This window comes from Puntigrus tetrazona, unplaced genomic scaffold (assembly GCF_018831695.1).
Source record: "Puntigrus tetrazona isolate hp1 unplaced genomic scaffold, ASM1883169v1 S000001056, whole genome shotgun sequence".
Taxonomy (NCBI): domain Eukaryota; kingdom Metazoa; phylum Chordata; class Actinopteri; order Cypriniformes; family Cyprinidae; genus Puntigrus; species Puntigrus tetrazona.
In genome coordinates, this window is record NW_025048645.1 from 193,119 (window position 1) to 207,973 (window position 14,855).

Consider the following 14,855-nt stretch of genomic DNA (forward strand, 5'->3'; position numbering starts at 1 on the left):
TGAATGTGTTCTGTACAGGACATCCAGGCTTAAAACTGTGACGTGTGAGGTCATACAAAAATATAATGTCCACTACAGAGGCAAAACTCCATAGCCAGGTCTCAGCAAGATATATTTGGTTTAATTAACAGATGAGTGTTTAAAGTTGATACTCCTGATAAGGATACAGCTGAAATGATCGTGTTGGTGCACACACACACACACACAGCATTGCTAACTTGATGTTATGAATGAGGGGTCTGAGGCGTCCAGAGAATATCAACCGAGAAACAAGGCTTATGCTAACTCTAATGCTAAATACCAGTGAAAGGCCTGCATCTACAAGCAGGAAGTAGTAGCAGAGGAAGCGATCACAGTTCATTCAGAGGTAAGAGCTCCCTCTGCTGGTTCTTCATCAAAAGAAAATACAGTCAAACCAAACATCAGCTCAAACTTTGACTTTACGTAATAATAGTTTAGCATTTCCATAAGTTACACTGCCAATATTAGATTATTATGGAATATTTGGATTTGTGCTGAATGAGAGAAGTACGATTAGTGTAGTTTACAAGACTACACAAAACAAAACATCAAAGTTTTCCTTTTATTTTGGGCTAAATTTGGACATCATACACAAGCTACGATTTGTCAAGTACATGTTAATTGTACAAGTGACATTCAGGAATTATCACTGAAATCGCTTACTTGGTTTCGTATCTCAGAAAACATGGCCGCCATTGTGCAATACAATTTAAGCAGCTATTTGACAAGGTTAAGAAGGGTCAGTCGAAACGAAACCCGTGGCCTTAAAGGTTTGTAAGAATTTTGAAAGCAGTCTGCTACTAACAAGATGTGGCGTTTTACATATCCACGAAAGGTACATATCATTTAATAGACATAATGCACAACCTTGCTTCAAATTGTTCATTAATTATTCACAAATATGTTAAAAAAAACTACTTTTGCAAACTCGATCTCGATCAAACCACTACAGAACTACAGCAAAGTTTCATAGAGATCAGACCATTAGTGGCACTATAAGTTACAAGGTTAAAATTATATTCAATCAAATTTAAAACCACATTTAGTTAAAGTTTATCATTTTGCACATAGATATTTTACAATTTTGAAAACAGCTGGCACCTGTCACTTCTTTCAAATATCTAAAACCGCAATACAGTGTGTGTGTGTGTGTGTGTGTGTGTGTGTGTGTGTGTGCATGTATGTCCGTGCATGTTTGCAATGTGTCTGTGTCTTTCTATTAATATAATAGTTTAACTATTTAACTTGATTAAATATGATTAAGCAATCATGAAAGACATCGATTTGAATGACTAAGAACTCTCAAAGATTTTCAAAGACACTGTAATATAACATTTGTATTTTATTCTTATAAGAAAATTTTCTCATTTTTGATTGAGGTCAGCTGAAAAAACACCCAAAAATCTTGTTTCCTACAGATGGATACGCACTGGGACACAGCGTGAATTAGATGCACTCAGTAAAAGTGGATCTGATCTTATCTTATTATCATTATTATTATAGAAAATGAAGAAAAATGATCAGAAAATGCTAGTAACTTACAAAATCTGTGTATATCTGTATATATCTCTGTGTCTGTTTATATCTACACTTAGCAACCAGCAAAGTGTGTTTTATTTACAGTACAGTGCATGCATTCCTACTACTTCAAGCATTTGTCTAATTAATTTAATGAAAATATTTTTTTATATTTTTGGTTAGATTTTGATTTGATTGTTTTTTCCCCCTTAAATGAATCTCAACAACCTTTTTAAAAGTTAGTATATTATTAATTATTAGATACTGAACATAGCATTTTAATATTATTAAATGTGTGTTTGCATTAGCTTTATCATTTATTGTATATTATTTTCGTTTTATATGTAACATTTATATGTAATTTGCCATTTTGTATTCACGTTATTCTGGTGCTTTGCTGGTTTATGCTGGTCACGTGCATAAACCAGCAAAAAGACCACCTTAAACCAGCAAAGGACCGGTTTAAGCATACCTAACCAGCATATGCTGTTTTTTTTTTCAGCAGGGTTTGTAAAGATTCGAATTATTATGCTCTTTAATTAATAAGTTGTCTTCGGATTTGGTGGATGGCGCTACAACAACAAACTATGCAAATCACTCATTTATCAAAGAGCGGAGAATAACTTTCTGGGTCTGTTCTCTCTGACAAAGGATGCTAAATTTCTCGTTAAAAAAATATAAAAACGTGCATCGTCCATTAGAGGGCGCGGCAAGCCTCCCTTAGACAGCATTCAAATCTCAACTCAATTTTGATTTTAAGAATGTTTTTTTTTTTTTGTGCGATGAAAAATTTTGTCGTCTCAAGTTTGGCTGCTTGCGGTTTAAATGGAAACCCGCTCCTTTAATCTTCACATACATGATAAATAACCCTTATCCAGTAACCGGCTGTGATTGGTCCAGCCTGAACAGCGCTGAGGAAAGTAACACGCACCACGTGACAGCTAATATACGTTCTCCTTCGGCAAAACAGATCATTTTTAATTAAATTACAAATAATAATAACAGCGACGCTTGCTGCGAGCGCATCGAAGTGTGACGGGTCCGTGACGAGCGAAGGCAGCGAAGAGGACACGCCCTGTCTCCCTCCCTCATGACAACAGCCTCAGCCTCAGCATCATCATCATCATCATCAGCAGCAGCAGCAGCATCCTCCTCCTCCGCCACAATCACACGAGCAGCTGCCTGCGAAACACAACCACCGCATCCCAGGACCTCCAGAGCCCTGCCGTCTCGCGTCTCTCTATAAACGTAGCTTTCCGTTTCCTCCGAATCCCGTGTTACCGTGCGGCATCATGACGGACGCAGCAGCTGAGTGCAACATTAAAGTGCTCTGTCGCTTTAGGCCTCTGAATCAGGCCGAGATCCTGCGCGGCGACAAATTCCTGCCGACCTTTCAAGGGGACGACACCGTCATCATCGCGGTAATGATTCTGATTAGTGATCGTTAAAGAAACGCGCGGCTCTTTATGTTGAACGCTTAGGTAAACGACGGCGGTGATGCTGAGTAAACGGCTGTGACGTCAGCACATCCCGAGCCTGTAGGCCTCGTCATCTCCAGCTCAAAAACATCGTCCTCTGAGTCTTATTACGGTCATCTTCCTCGCGACCGACCTTCTTCATATATGCGAGATGTCTATCTGTCTGTGTATCTATATGCATGCCTGTTGTTTATGTAGCGAGAGTGAATGAATGCAGGGAGTGGCTGATGATGGCTGCAGTGTAACAGCTGTTTACTGATTAAGGAAATGTATGGTTAAAGGTGATGCAATGCTAAATGTGTGCTACTGGACAATAAAACGGGAACCGATGTATGGTTTGTTGGGATGGAACAGTAGTTGGCTGTTTGAAAAACATGAGAAAATCACCTTTAAATGAGTCCAAATGAAGTTTGTAGCGATTTTGATATATTTATGATGAGATATTTCAAAATTTCTTCACGGAACACGATCTTTACTTAATATCCCAATGATATTTTGGGCATAAACAAGAAATCGATCATTTTGACCTGAGCTAGTTTTGGGTCGGATATAGGATGAAGCCGGAATGACTCTGTGATTAGCGGCCTGATCAATACCTGACTTGTGTTTCTTCTCTTCCTCCGTGTGGGTGTGCAGGGAAAACCGTACGTCTTCGACCGCGTGTTTCCCACCAACACCACCCAAGAGCAGGTGTACAACACCTGTGCCAAGCAGATCGTCAAAGGTCAGCGTGTGACTCAGCAGAGGCTCATGTTTCGTATTTCGGACTGTCTGCTGGGATAATGTTAATGATAACAGATCGGTTCCCTGATGTTTGTTTGCTGTGTAGATGTACTGGGAGGTTACAACGGCACCATCTTCGCCTACGGACAAACCTCTTCTGGAAAGACCCATACCATGGAGGTACAGATATATTTTAAATGAAATATCGATTACACTTTTACATTATTGCACAATTTTGCACCTGTAAATCAGACGATATCATCCATACACCCTGTGCCTGTAACAAAATCATCATCAAATATTTTTGGCCAGCTTCCCTGTAAGCACTCACAAAACCAATCACAAGATAATGCGTGCTTATATTGAAATGTAAAAATGATGCCCGATAAATTCACAGATTTTCAGACTATACAGACCGTACAGTCACGGTGCCCAGCTGCTCTCACATAAAGACCGTAATTGTGCATTATTTTGCCAGTGACGACCCTCCACTGTACCAAAGTAATCCTTTCAGTCAATGTTGCAGATATTTAGCATAACGCAAAAACTGTTTTGCTTTCTAAATGTCTATGGATTTCTGCTCTTGACTGCTCTTGACTCTTTGGATGTGTTCTTTCAGGGCAACCTCCACGACCCGCAGCAGATGGGCATCATACCCCGCATCGCAGAGGACATCTTTAACCACATCTTTTCCATGGATGAGAACCTGGAGTTCCACATCAAGGCACGAATGGCATATCCATCATCTAGTTATAAACCTCCCAGTTTACAGTGCTCTCAAAATAACCAGTCTTTGATTTTCTCAGGTGTCGTACTTTGAGATCTACATGGAGAAAATCCGGGATCTTCTGGATGGTTTGTAGAAAACGGAAACAGTGGCATAGTTTCCAATTCACTACAGTGTTTGTTATATCATTCCTTATTGTGCTTCTTTCGTCTTTAGTGACGAAGACCAACCTGTCTGTGCATGAGGATAAGAACCGCGTCCCTTACGTGAAGGTGATTTTCCTCCACCGCCGCCGACGTGTCTTGTGAGTTAATCAGAAAGAGCTGTAATGAAGCAGATATTTTGTGTTTGTGTGGTGTCAGGGCTGCACCGAGCGCTTCGTGTCCAGTCCTGAGGAGGTCATGGACGTCATCGACGAGGGAAAGTCCAACCGGCACGTCGCTGTCACCAGTGAGCGCTCAAATTCAGCCGAACCTCATCCATTCACCTCACACAGCGTTTTATAATCACAATAACAGCACGTACCGTGCACAAATACAGTCCTGATACCTTCACCTCAATCTGACAGTTCAGTCACGGTAAAAACGGTATTTGAGAATGAGATGTTCTGTTTTCAGATATGAATGAGCACAGCTCTCGCAGTCACAGCATCTTCCTGATCAACATCAAGCAGGAGCACGTGGAGACGGAGCAGAAGCTCTGCGGGAAGCTCTATCTGGTGGATCTGGCTGGCAGCGAGAAGGTGTCTCGTCTTTTGTTGCATGAAGCATTATGTCGTCGTATTTAAATGAAAACACTGACATGTACTCCCCCTCGTAACGTGGAACATTTCTTTGCATGTGATATTAGACCAAAACACACAAGCCCTTTAAATGACACATGCAAACAAAAAGGAATGAAGCCTCATTTAGACCCTCATCTTCATGACATTGAAAACACTCAATTTGAGGAAACGTGGAATTGAAAAAAAGCAGATATTAATATTAATGTGCGCTAGTGATGCGCGTGCCGAAATGTTATGGCTAAGCTTGTTTTCTGTGTTTGCACACACAGGTCAGTAAAACTGGTGCGGCTGGAGCTGTTCTGGATGAAGCTAAAAACATCAATAAGTCTCTGTCTTCTCTGGGAAATGTCATCTCTGCTCTCGCTGAAGGAACTGTAAGTGCACGCATATAACTGTGCTATGACTGTATTGGCGTTATCTTATGTAACGTCCCTGGCTTGTGTGAGCAGAAGACGCACGTGCCGTACCGCGACAGTAAGATGACCAGGATCCTGCAGGACTCTCTGGGAGGAAACTGCCGGACCACCATGTTCATCTGCTGCTCTCCCTCGAGCTTCAACGATGCCGAGACCAAATCCACGCTCATGTTTGGACAGCGGTACCTCCAGCACATACACACACATTCACTTCTACACAACATTAGTGCAAAAACACCAACTCAACCTTCACCTGTTTCTTCATGAGTTCAGTTATCATCTCAATTATCATTATCACGTTATCATGCTTACTACTAATATGAAAAGCACAATTCAAATTAAATTATAACCTAAACTATAGAACAAAGTAAAATTGGAGTAGATCCTTGCTGTTGTGTAAAATAAATTATCTTAATTCAATTAAATACAAATGGTATATAATTAATGAAGTCAGCTGGACTGTTAAAAATCTGACTGCTTCTTAAAGAGATCATCCAACAAAAAAATTATTATTGTTTATCATGCCACTGCAACACTTAGTATTTTTCTTAAAACATTCTTAAAGTATCATTTTTTTTACAAAAGCAAGAATTAATATCTTAAGTCATTTACCTCTCAAGTAAATCTTGATTCAAAAATGTTTTGGTATTTTTTATTTTAGTAAGAAAATACATATTTTTTCCAAGCCTGTATTCAATTATTTCTTCTGTTCAGCCCAAAAACAGTATTTTAGAATTTTGGGAACAAAATCATTGACAAATCATTGAAAACTATTGACTTCCATAATATAAAAGAAAATACTTTTTGAAAGCCAATGTCTACCATAAGGTGAACGCTATCAAGATGACATGAGTGTGATGACAAATGATGACAAAAATGTCATTTTTGGGTGAACTATCCCTTTAACAGAGTTTTTAAAGTTCCATCAGTGTAAACCAATGGCAGATTGAAAGCTTTAGAATTAATTGCACTGAATTAATGGAATTAATAGACTGAGACGTGTGTGTGTGTGTGTGTGTGTGTGTGCGTTAGTGCTAAAACCATCAAGAACACAGCCTCCATTAACCTGGAGCTGACAGCTGAGCAGTGGAAGAGGAAGTACGAGAAAGAGAAGGAGAAGAACAAGAGCCTGAGGGACAGCATCCAGAGGCTGGAGCTGGAGCTACGGCGTTGGCGCAGTGGTGAAGCCTTTAGACTGCTCTGACCAGTCAAGTCAGTTTTATTTATATAGCGCTTTATACAATAGAAATTTGACATTCATTACTAAACTGACTAAACTTCTGATCTCTGATCTCCTGTACCACCAGGCTTTTTAATATATATATTATATTATATATATTATATATATATATTTATATATGTTATCAAACCATTACAATAACCTATCCCTGAGGTTTGTGTGTATTATGTGTAACATGTGTATTAGCTTTTAGATGGTTTTCCTATTTGAAGGAGTTGGTTCCAATAATGAAGACCTTACTAGTTGTCCTATGCAGTCCATTAAGTTGTAAATTGGTAGCTTTCATGAGGCCTTGAGAAAATAGAAATTTTGAGTATGAGAATGTAAATTAGGATTCATGCAAAGAAAGATGGCTCCATGTTTTCTCATCATGTCTTCTAAGAAAAACATAGACAGGTGAAAACCAAAGGACCTAGTACTGAGCCTTGTAGCACTCCATAACTAACTTGTTTATTATATCCAATTTCCTCATTTAACAAAACACTATGCTTACAGTCAAGATACATAAGATTTAAACCACACTATCAGTCCACTGACACCAATGTCATTTTTAAGCTCATGCAAGGGAATCATGGACAACAGTGTCAACTAGAATTAAGGTCCAATAATGTGTGAAACGCGGTCATTATAGGATAATCTGCAGAAAATAATATGAAAGTCAGCGATGGAGATTCTTGCAGTTTGGGTCAAGTTTTGCTTTTTAATAACATCTAATTCAAATATTTGGAGCATATCCTAATTATAAATAGACAAATGCACCAAAGCCGTCAGTCATAAGCCATTTGGGACACAGATTCTCAAGTTTTGAGCTGATACTTTAATGACATACTCATGACATCCCATCCCATCCTGATTCACCGACAAGTAACCGAGTAACCATTGTGATTTTGTTTTTCTTTAGGAGAGAAGGTTCCAGAGACGGAGCAGACAGATGCTGACGTGGTGAAGCTGGATGGCAATGATGAGACATCTCTGGATAATGAGAGATCATCCGAAAGGTCAGCGGGAGAGAGAGAGAGACTCTGACTCCTCCTCAATTGTGGTGCGGATCTCAGAGGAAGAGCGGCAGAAATATGAAGAAGAGATCCGCAAAACTGTATCGACAGCTGGACGATAAGGTGACCTTGCACTCGTGGACGTTATTACTGAGATGGAGACTCATTCAGAGTAAATCAGCAAATGAACTTTCACTGTGCATAATGTGTCATCCATCAGATCATGGATTACTGGATTTATAGCAAAACACAATAAAAATGATTTATTGCTCTCATTGTGTTTGTGTTCTGTAGGATGATGAGATCAATCTTCAGTGTCAGCTGGCGGAGAAGCTGAAGGAGCAGATACTGGATCAGGATGAGGTCAGAGGTCACATTCAGACTGTCCTGTAGTGGTTAATTGTTTCTATGTTATTTACTCAAAAATACCACAAGCATTTTGTAAAGTTTCAAGTTACTACAAGTTTGCAGTTAAGACAACAACAAATCACACCATATAGTAAATAAGAAATTCAAATAATAGCAATATTTTAATAATGAATGTTTTAGGGTCTCTGGGGTACCTTGTCTAAAGGTTTTGTTAGCTAACTAGTCTAGTTCCCGAAACATAGCTCATCCAGTCCCATTTTAGAAGCTAAAATATCTATTACGTTTTGCTCATATTAATGACGTCTTCTCGCTTCAGCTGCTGGCATCCACTCGTGGAGACAGCGACAAGGTGCAGACGGAGCTGGGTCGCCTGCAGACAGAGAGCGAGAGCGCCAAAGCTGAAGTGCGGGAGGTTCTGCAGGCGCTGGAGGAGCTGGCGGTCAACTATGACCAGAAGAGTCAGGAGGTGGAGGAGAAGAACCTGCACAACAAGCAGCTGGCCGAGCAGCTCAGCCTAAAGATGGTGATGTCTGCTCTCCTGTTCTCATGCTACACAGTGTCCTCGATGGCAGTGAATGACTGACGTCAGTGTTTCACCGCTTCCGTTGCTTTCTAGGCCAGTCTGATGGAGCTGGAGGCGGAGCTTGCTCAAATGCAGGAAGTAAGCTCGCAGCAGAGGAAGCGCATCGCTGATGTGTTAAACGGGCTAATGAAGGACCTCAGCGAGTTCAGCAGCATCGTTGGCAATGGAGAAATCAAGCTTGTAAGCCCAGAGAGTCCTCTGAGATCTTTTTAGAGGTTATAAAAGGTTGTACCATACTATAAAAGTAGTCAACACACCTTGACACTTTGTCTCAGTTCATCACTGTAGCGCCATTTTGGAGAATATGCACAGGATGCAAGCTATGTACAGTCTTCTGTCAGCCGCGATACATTTTTGATGTGCATTTAAACAAAAACAGCGCATCCTTGTGGTGCGGTGGACATGGAACAGTGTGTTTAGTGCACGTTCAGCAGATATTTGGTGATCGAGGAGAGATACTTGTATGTTTTCATATTTATGGACTTCTGATTTATTACAAATGTATTTACACATGAAGTCATGAAGCGTTTAATGCAGTTTCCTCTAGTTGTAGTCGTGTGTGTTTACAGTCTCTGCAGTAATCTGTATGTGTGTGTGTGTGTAGCCGGTGGAGATCAGCGGTGCCATCGAGGAGGAGTTCACCGTGGCACGGCTGTACATCAGTAAGATCAAGTCGGAGGTGAAGTCGATGGTGAAGCGCTGCAGACAGCTGGAGACCATGCAGCTGGAGTGTCACCGCAAGATGGAGGAAACCAGCCGAGAGCTGTCCTCCTGCCAGCTGCTCATCTCTCAGGTGTGTGTGTTTCCAAACGTTTGTGTCAGGATGAAACACAGGGTATAGAGACACACTGTTAAACCTGAACTACCAGGAGCAGCATGTAGGTTTTCTGAGCAGACGCTTAATCTGGGCAGGCATTTGGTTCAGATTTATAAATAAAACTTACGCTAAGCACAGGACTTTACTCACCTTCTGTTAGGTCTCTCATCATTTACTAGTTATGATTATTTTGATACATTGAATGTTTCATTGCTGATGTTTTGGGTTTATTGCAAATATGTCTCTGTCCACAACTTTTTTAGCAGAACCTTTACGATTAATTAGCTGGTTAATTGATGTATCCCTATCCACATTAAATCGGTTTTTAAAACATTGACAGTGGCTCCATCAGCCATTCGCTATGCTCACCATTTCCTGACATGATCTTTCTGACGCTAGTGAGCAGTACGTGATGTGACGAGTTCTGTGTCTGTGTGTGTCTGTGAGCAGCACGAGGCAAAGATTCGATCTCTCACCGAATACATGCAGAACGTGGAGCACAAAAAGAGGCAGCTGGAGGATAATTATGACGCTCTCAGTGAAGAGCTCTACATGCTGCAGAACTCAGGTGAGACAAAGTCATATAAAGACCCATTTCAACCACTAGCTATCAGTATTACATAATGCACCTTTAAGACGTCTACTAAAATCATAATCGCACCAGTTCCAAGCTGTATTTAAAAGTCTGCACTTCAAGTCTTTCCTGTATTACACATTAAAATTCACCGAAAGTCCTTTAGACTGTCAATAACGGACATTCAGATGAACTGGATATGTAAGATTTTAGATTGAGATCGAGCTCACTTCTGTATTGCTGCTGCACACTGTACCGTTTCGGTGATGATTATGTATACCTGTTTATATCAGAGAGTCACGTGGCAGAAGTGGACGGAGGAGAGAAGGCAGACAGAGAGGCTGATGGGAAGGTAAGCAAAACAAACATGGAATCCAAACGGGATGCGGTTGACATGATGGGTTCTCACGCTATATTTGTGTGTGTGTTTGTGCAGAAGGCCGCCGGTCGTCCCACTCTCCACGCGGAGTCTCGTCAGACGCAGCTCAGCCACCTGCGGGATGAAATTAACGAGAAGCAGCGCCTCATCGATGACCTTACCGAGTCAGTCTTCCTGTACAGACGAGCGTTTGAGCGTAATCTCTGGACACGGTAACTGAGGTGCTAACACTGTCTCCACATGTCTTGCAGTAAGAACCAGGCTCTGGAGCTGGAGCTGGTTCACGTGCGGTCCAGTCTCAGCAACCTCAAGCTGCAGGACGACACCAAGAGCGCGCCTGCCTGGAGCAGCTGTCGTCGTCTCCTTCCTCTACCGCACAAACACTTTACTGTAAAGACATGATGGGAAATAGAGCATGTAGTGTGTGTGTGTTAATAATGGTTTTTCATCAGGTTTCAGCAGGAGAGAAACGAGCAGTCCAAACAGGATCTTAAGCGCCTTGAGGAGACTGTTGTAAGTTTCTCATACGCTCTTCCTCTTATTTTACTCATCTAATCATCTTTTTACATCATTCTCATCTGAAAGAAAACACATCTGACAGAACTGCGCTGATGAGGCTATTGTAGCAAATAGCTAAAAAGCTCTGTAAAGTAAGTTCAACAGCTACAGTTCAACAGGGTAGCCTAAACTTCATCATTCAACTGAAACATGAATTTTAGGTGTTCATGCTTTATCCATGTCCTTGAATGAGCTCTGTAGCATCATTCAGCCGCCACTTCTAGTCAAACACACTAGCTAGTGCCTTAGTCAGTCCTCAAAAGAACTGAAAGACATCATTAAAGACATCTGTAGCAATGTCATTTCAGTGGAAACAGTGAAGGCTGGTTGTCTGTACTCATACTGTATGATTTTTCATTTCATTGCTTATGACCATTTTAAAAGAACGTATACAATGAAGTAAACTTGGAATATAACTAACAATGTTAAAGCAATTCAGTCTCTGCTTCACATACATGTGTATACAGTAGGTTTAAAGCAGGGCTTCAGCATTCAGCATATGTTTTCATGACAGCGATGATTATGAATTGTCAGTACGGCCTAAAAATGAAGAATTGTAGGTTAATCCCCAACTGTATGTTAGTGGACCCGTTTCTGTCTCTGTCTTAGGCCCGTGAACTCCAGACCCTCCACAACCTGCGCAAGCTGTTCGTTCAAGACCTCACGACTCGGGTTAAAAAAGTGAGTTCATGTGTGAGCAGGGTACTTTGCGTAACAAGTGTTCTGTTGCTGTGTGTGTGTTTCTAACTCGTTCTCTTCACACAGAGTACAGAAATTGGACCTGATGATAGTGGGGGGTCTAACACTCAGAAACAGAAGATTTCCTTTCTTGAGAACAACCTGGATCAGCTTACAAAGGTTCATAAACAGGTAATCATGTGCATACATTTATGTGTCATTTTGTACCATTTTGTATAATTTTTTCTATTGAGCAAAGTATTTATATGAATCATGTTCTTAATCAAAAATGTGATATCACCTGGTTTATGTTCATATTTTAAAGTTTATATATATATATATATATATATATATATATATATATATATATATATATATATATAAACAAGTTGGTTTCAAAGTTACACATTGCGAGGGGGATACAATTTGATAATCCAAATGTTGTGGCAGTTGCGATCAAAAAGTATGTAATACTTCAAATATTCTGTTACTTTATGCCATTAAGTGACAAACAGTGACTGTTTTTGATATCAAAATATAGGCATATCTGTCCAAACTATAGTATCTGTATAAAAAATTATGACCAATGCATACTCTGAGAGTTAGTGGACATGTAGGGATGTAGCTAACTAATCCAAGTCTTCTTAATACCATCATAGTTATGCCACGGTTATAGAAACCATAAATATTAGACAGAAATGCAGTATAGCAGAGCAGTGCATCACAGACATCAATGCTGTTAATAAAATGACAAATGCAGTGCGTTTGATGTGCTTACAGACATTTATTAATCCAATCGAAACGTTAATCCAATCGAAACAGAAACGTACACTTTTGCAGTCATTCAGTACTTTATTTTGATTTACAGAAGGCGAATATTATTCAGAATGCACTGAAAACCTACAGTAACACACCGTGCCCAGCACATACGAAACTTGTGACGCCGTTTGCTAGCTTTGACTATACGCTCTCTGATCAATCAAAGAATGAGAAAATGCTGATGTTATCGAAAACCTGCGAGATGGCCCTGGGGCTGCCAACTTCGAAATCTGATTGGTTACAGATACAGACGCCTGAGCTGTTGATTCTCAAGGCCTTAGGCAGACTTCTATGACCCTCGCAACAAAATTGCTGAAATATAATTGGATAAAAGAGCTTTCCACATTCATGGAAAAATAAAGTAAAACTAGGGCTGGCATTCTGACGGCCCACCACTGCCTAAAAGACTGGAGCTGACTGTGATGTTAGTGCTGATTTACATTCACAGCTTGTTTGGTAAAGCACTTCTATTTGTAATTAACGGTAGCAGTGACTACTAACAGCCTGCTCTCTGCCAATGTTTGCACAGCTGGTACGTGATAATGCAGATCTGCGCTGTGAGCTTCCGAAGCTGGAGCGCGCTTCGTTCTCTGGCTGAGCGGGTTCGGGCGCTGGAGGCAGCACTGAAGGACGCTAAACAGGGCGCCATGAACGACCGCCGGGCGCGTTACCAGCAGGAGGTGGAGCGCATCCGTGGCGCCATGCGCATGCGCTATCCTATCGTCGATCCAACGCCGCTCAGATCGGTACCGCACCTTTCATGACCTTCAAACTGTTTCTGTTTGTGTCAAACCTTACAATGACAGCTGCGAGAGAAACAAGATGACTTATTTGCAAGTGATTTTAATCTATAAATGATGTTTTGGTTTTGTGTGTAGCTAAGCCAGTGAGACCTGGACACCATGTTGCAGCCACTTCTCCCACCAGCGCCTCTCTCCACACGCGAGTAAACCTGCCACGTCCTACAGCAACGCTCTCTTCCTGCAGGAGGAGAAATCTACGCTTCAGAAAACCAACACGTGAGTGTCTGTCCTCTCTGAACGTGTCTGCCCTCCTCTCCTCCTCTCACCCCCATTTCTTCATTTCAGTGTTGGCTACAGCACTGTGAGATCCATGGACATAATGAGCTCCTGTCCGCTCGATGTGGAGAACGGTAAGCTACTGCTCATTTGTTCACATTAAGCAGCCCACCCACATTAACACAAACTGTTCACAGGTGTCTTTGACGCAACAAAGTTGAGATGTTTATGATAAACAGTACTTAACACACTTGTCAATTTGTATAAATCATGAACAAAATCATTTCTACCCCTATACCTAGTTGAAAGTCTCCAACGTTAAAAAGCAGTCATTTCTTTTTAAATAGCAGTGATCTAGATGTGAGTTTACCCAGGGATCTTGTTATTGTGAAATCTTTAACTGGAACACATTAACCTTAAAACAGGAATGCAGCATATGTGTTTGCTTTTAACAGTATTAATCTCTTCCTTTATGCTTTTCAGGAAATAGTACAGATATTAATGATAACAGGTAAGTATGACTGACTGTAGACGAGATTCAATTGTCAGTTTCTAAATAGAGAAATTTCATTTCAGCTAGTGTGAGCATGCACCTGACTGTGTAGAGTACTCCTCTGTTTCAGGAGCGATGTTCACTGTGGCAGCATGGTGGACGATGCGTCACGAATCTATATCATGCAACAGGAGACTGCAGCCAGTTAATTGTTTAATGTAAGCCAGCACATATGCATATAATGAGCTAAGAAGCTACTGTTTTCGTCAGTGTGCTCATTTTGTCCCGCTTTCTCCAGATATTCCAGTTGTGTGCATGCAGCCGTCCAGCCCTCGCCATCTTCGTAGAGCTCCAGAACTTTCATTCCTAGACGTCTTGGCTCTGTAGCGTCTTATACTGTATGGAATATATCATTCATGCAGAGTCATATCACGTTTCCTGTCTCACGTATCTCACTGTTGCATGTTTGTCTGTTTAGTAAGAGAACAGCTCATAGCTTGTAAATGAACCCTCACGTACAGTAGATATTTGAATACACACATCTGTATTGCTTGCTTTATAATACAGGAGAGTATTAGAAATAACTTCCCTTTAGTCTTGCTGAGCCTTAAAGACAGACGGTTAAATATTGTGAATGTGTATGCGCAAATACACACTCCTAGAT

The 14,855-nt window shown here is 40.8% G+C and overlaps 1 pseudogene; it reads left to right on the forward strand.

The window, feature by feature from the left end:
- The first annotated feature begins 2,654 nt into the window (after positions 1-2,654).
- On the forward strand, positions 2,655-14,620 carry LOC122340436 (annotated as a pseudogene).
- Positions 14,621-14,855: the final 235 nt, after the last annotated feature.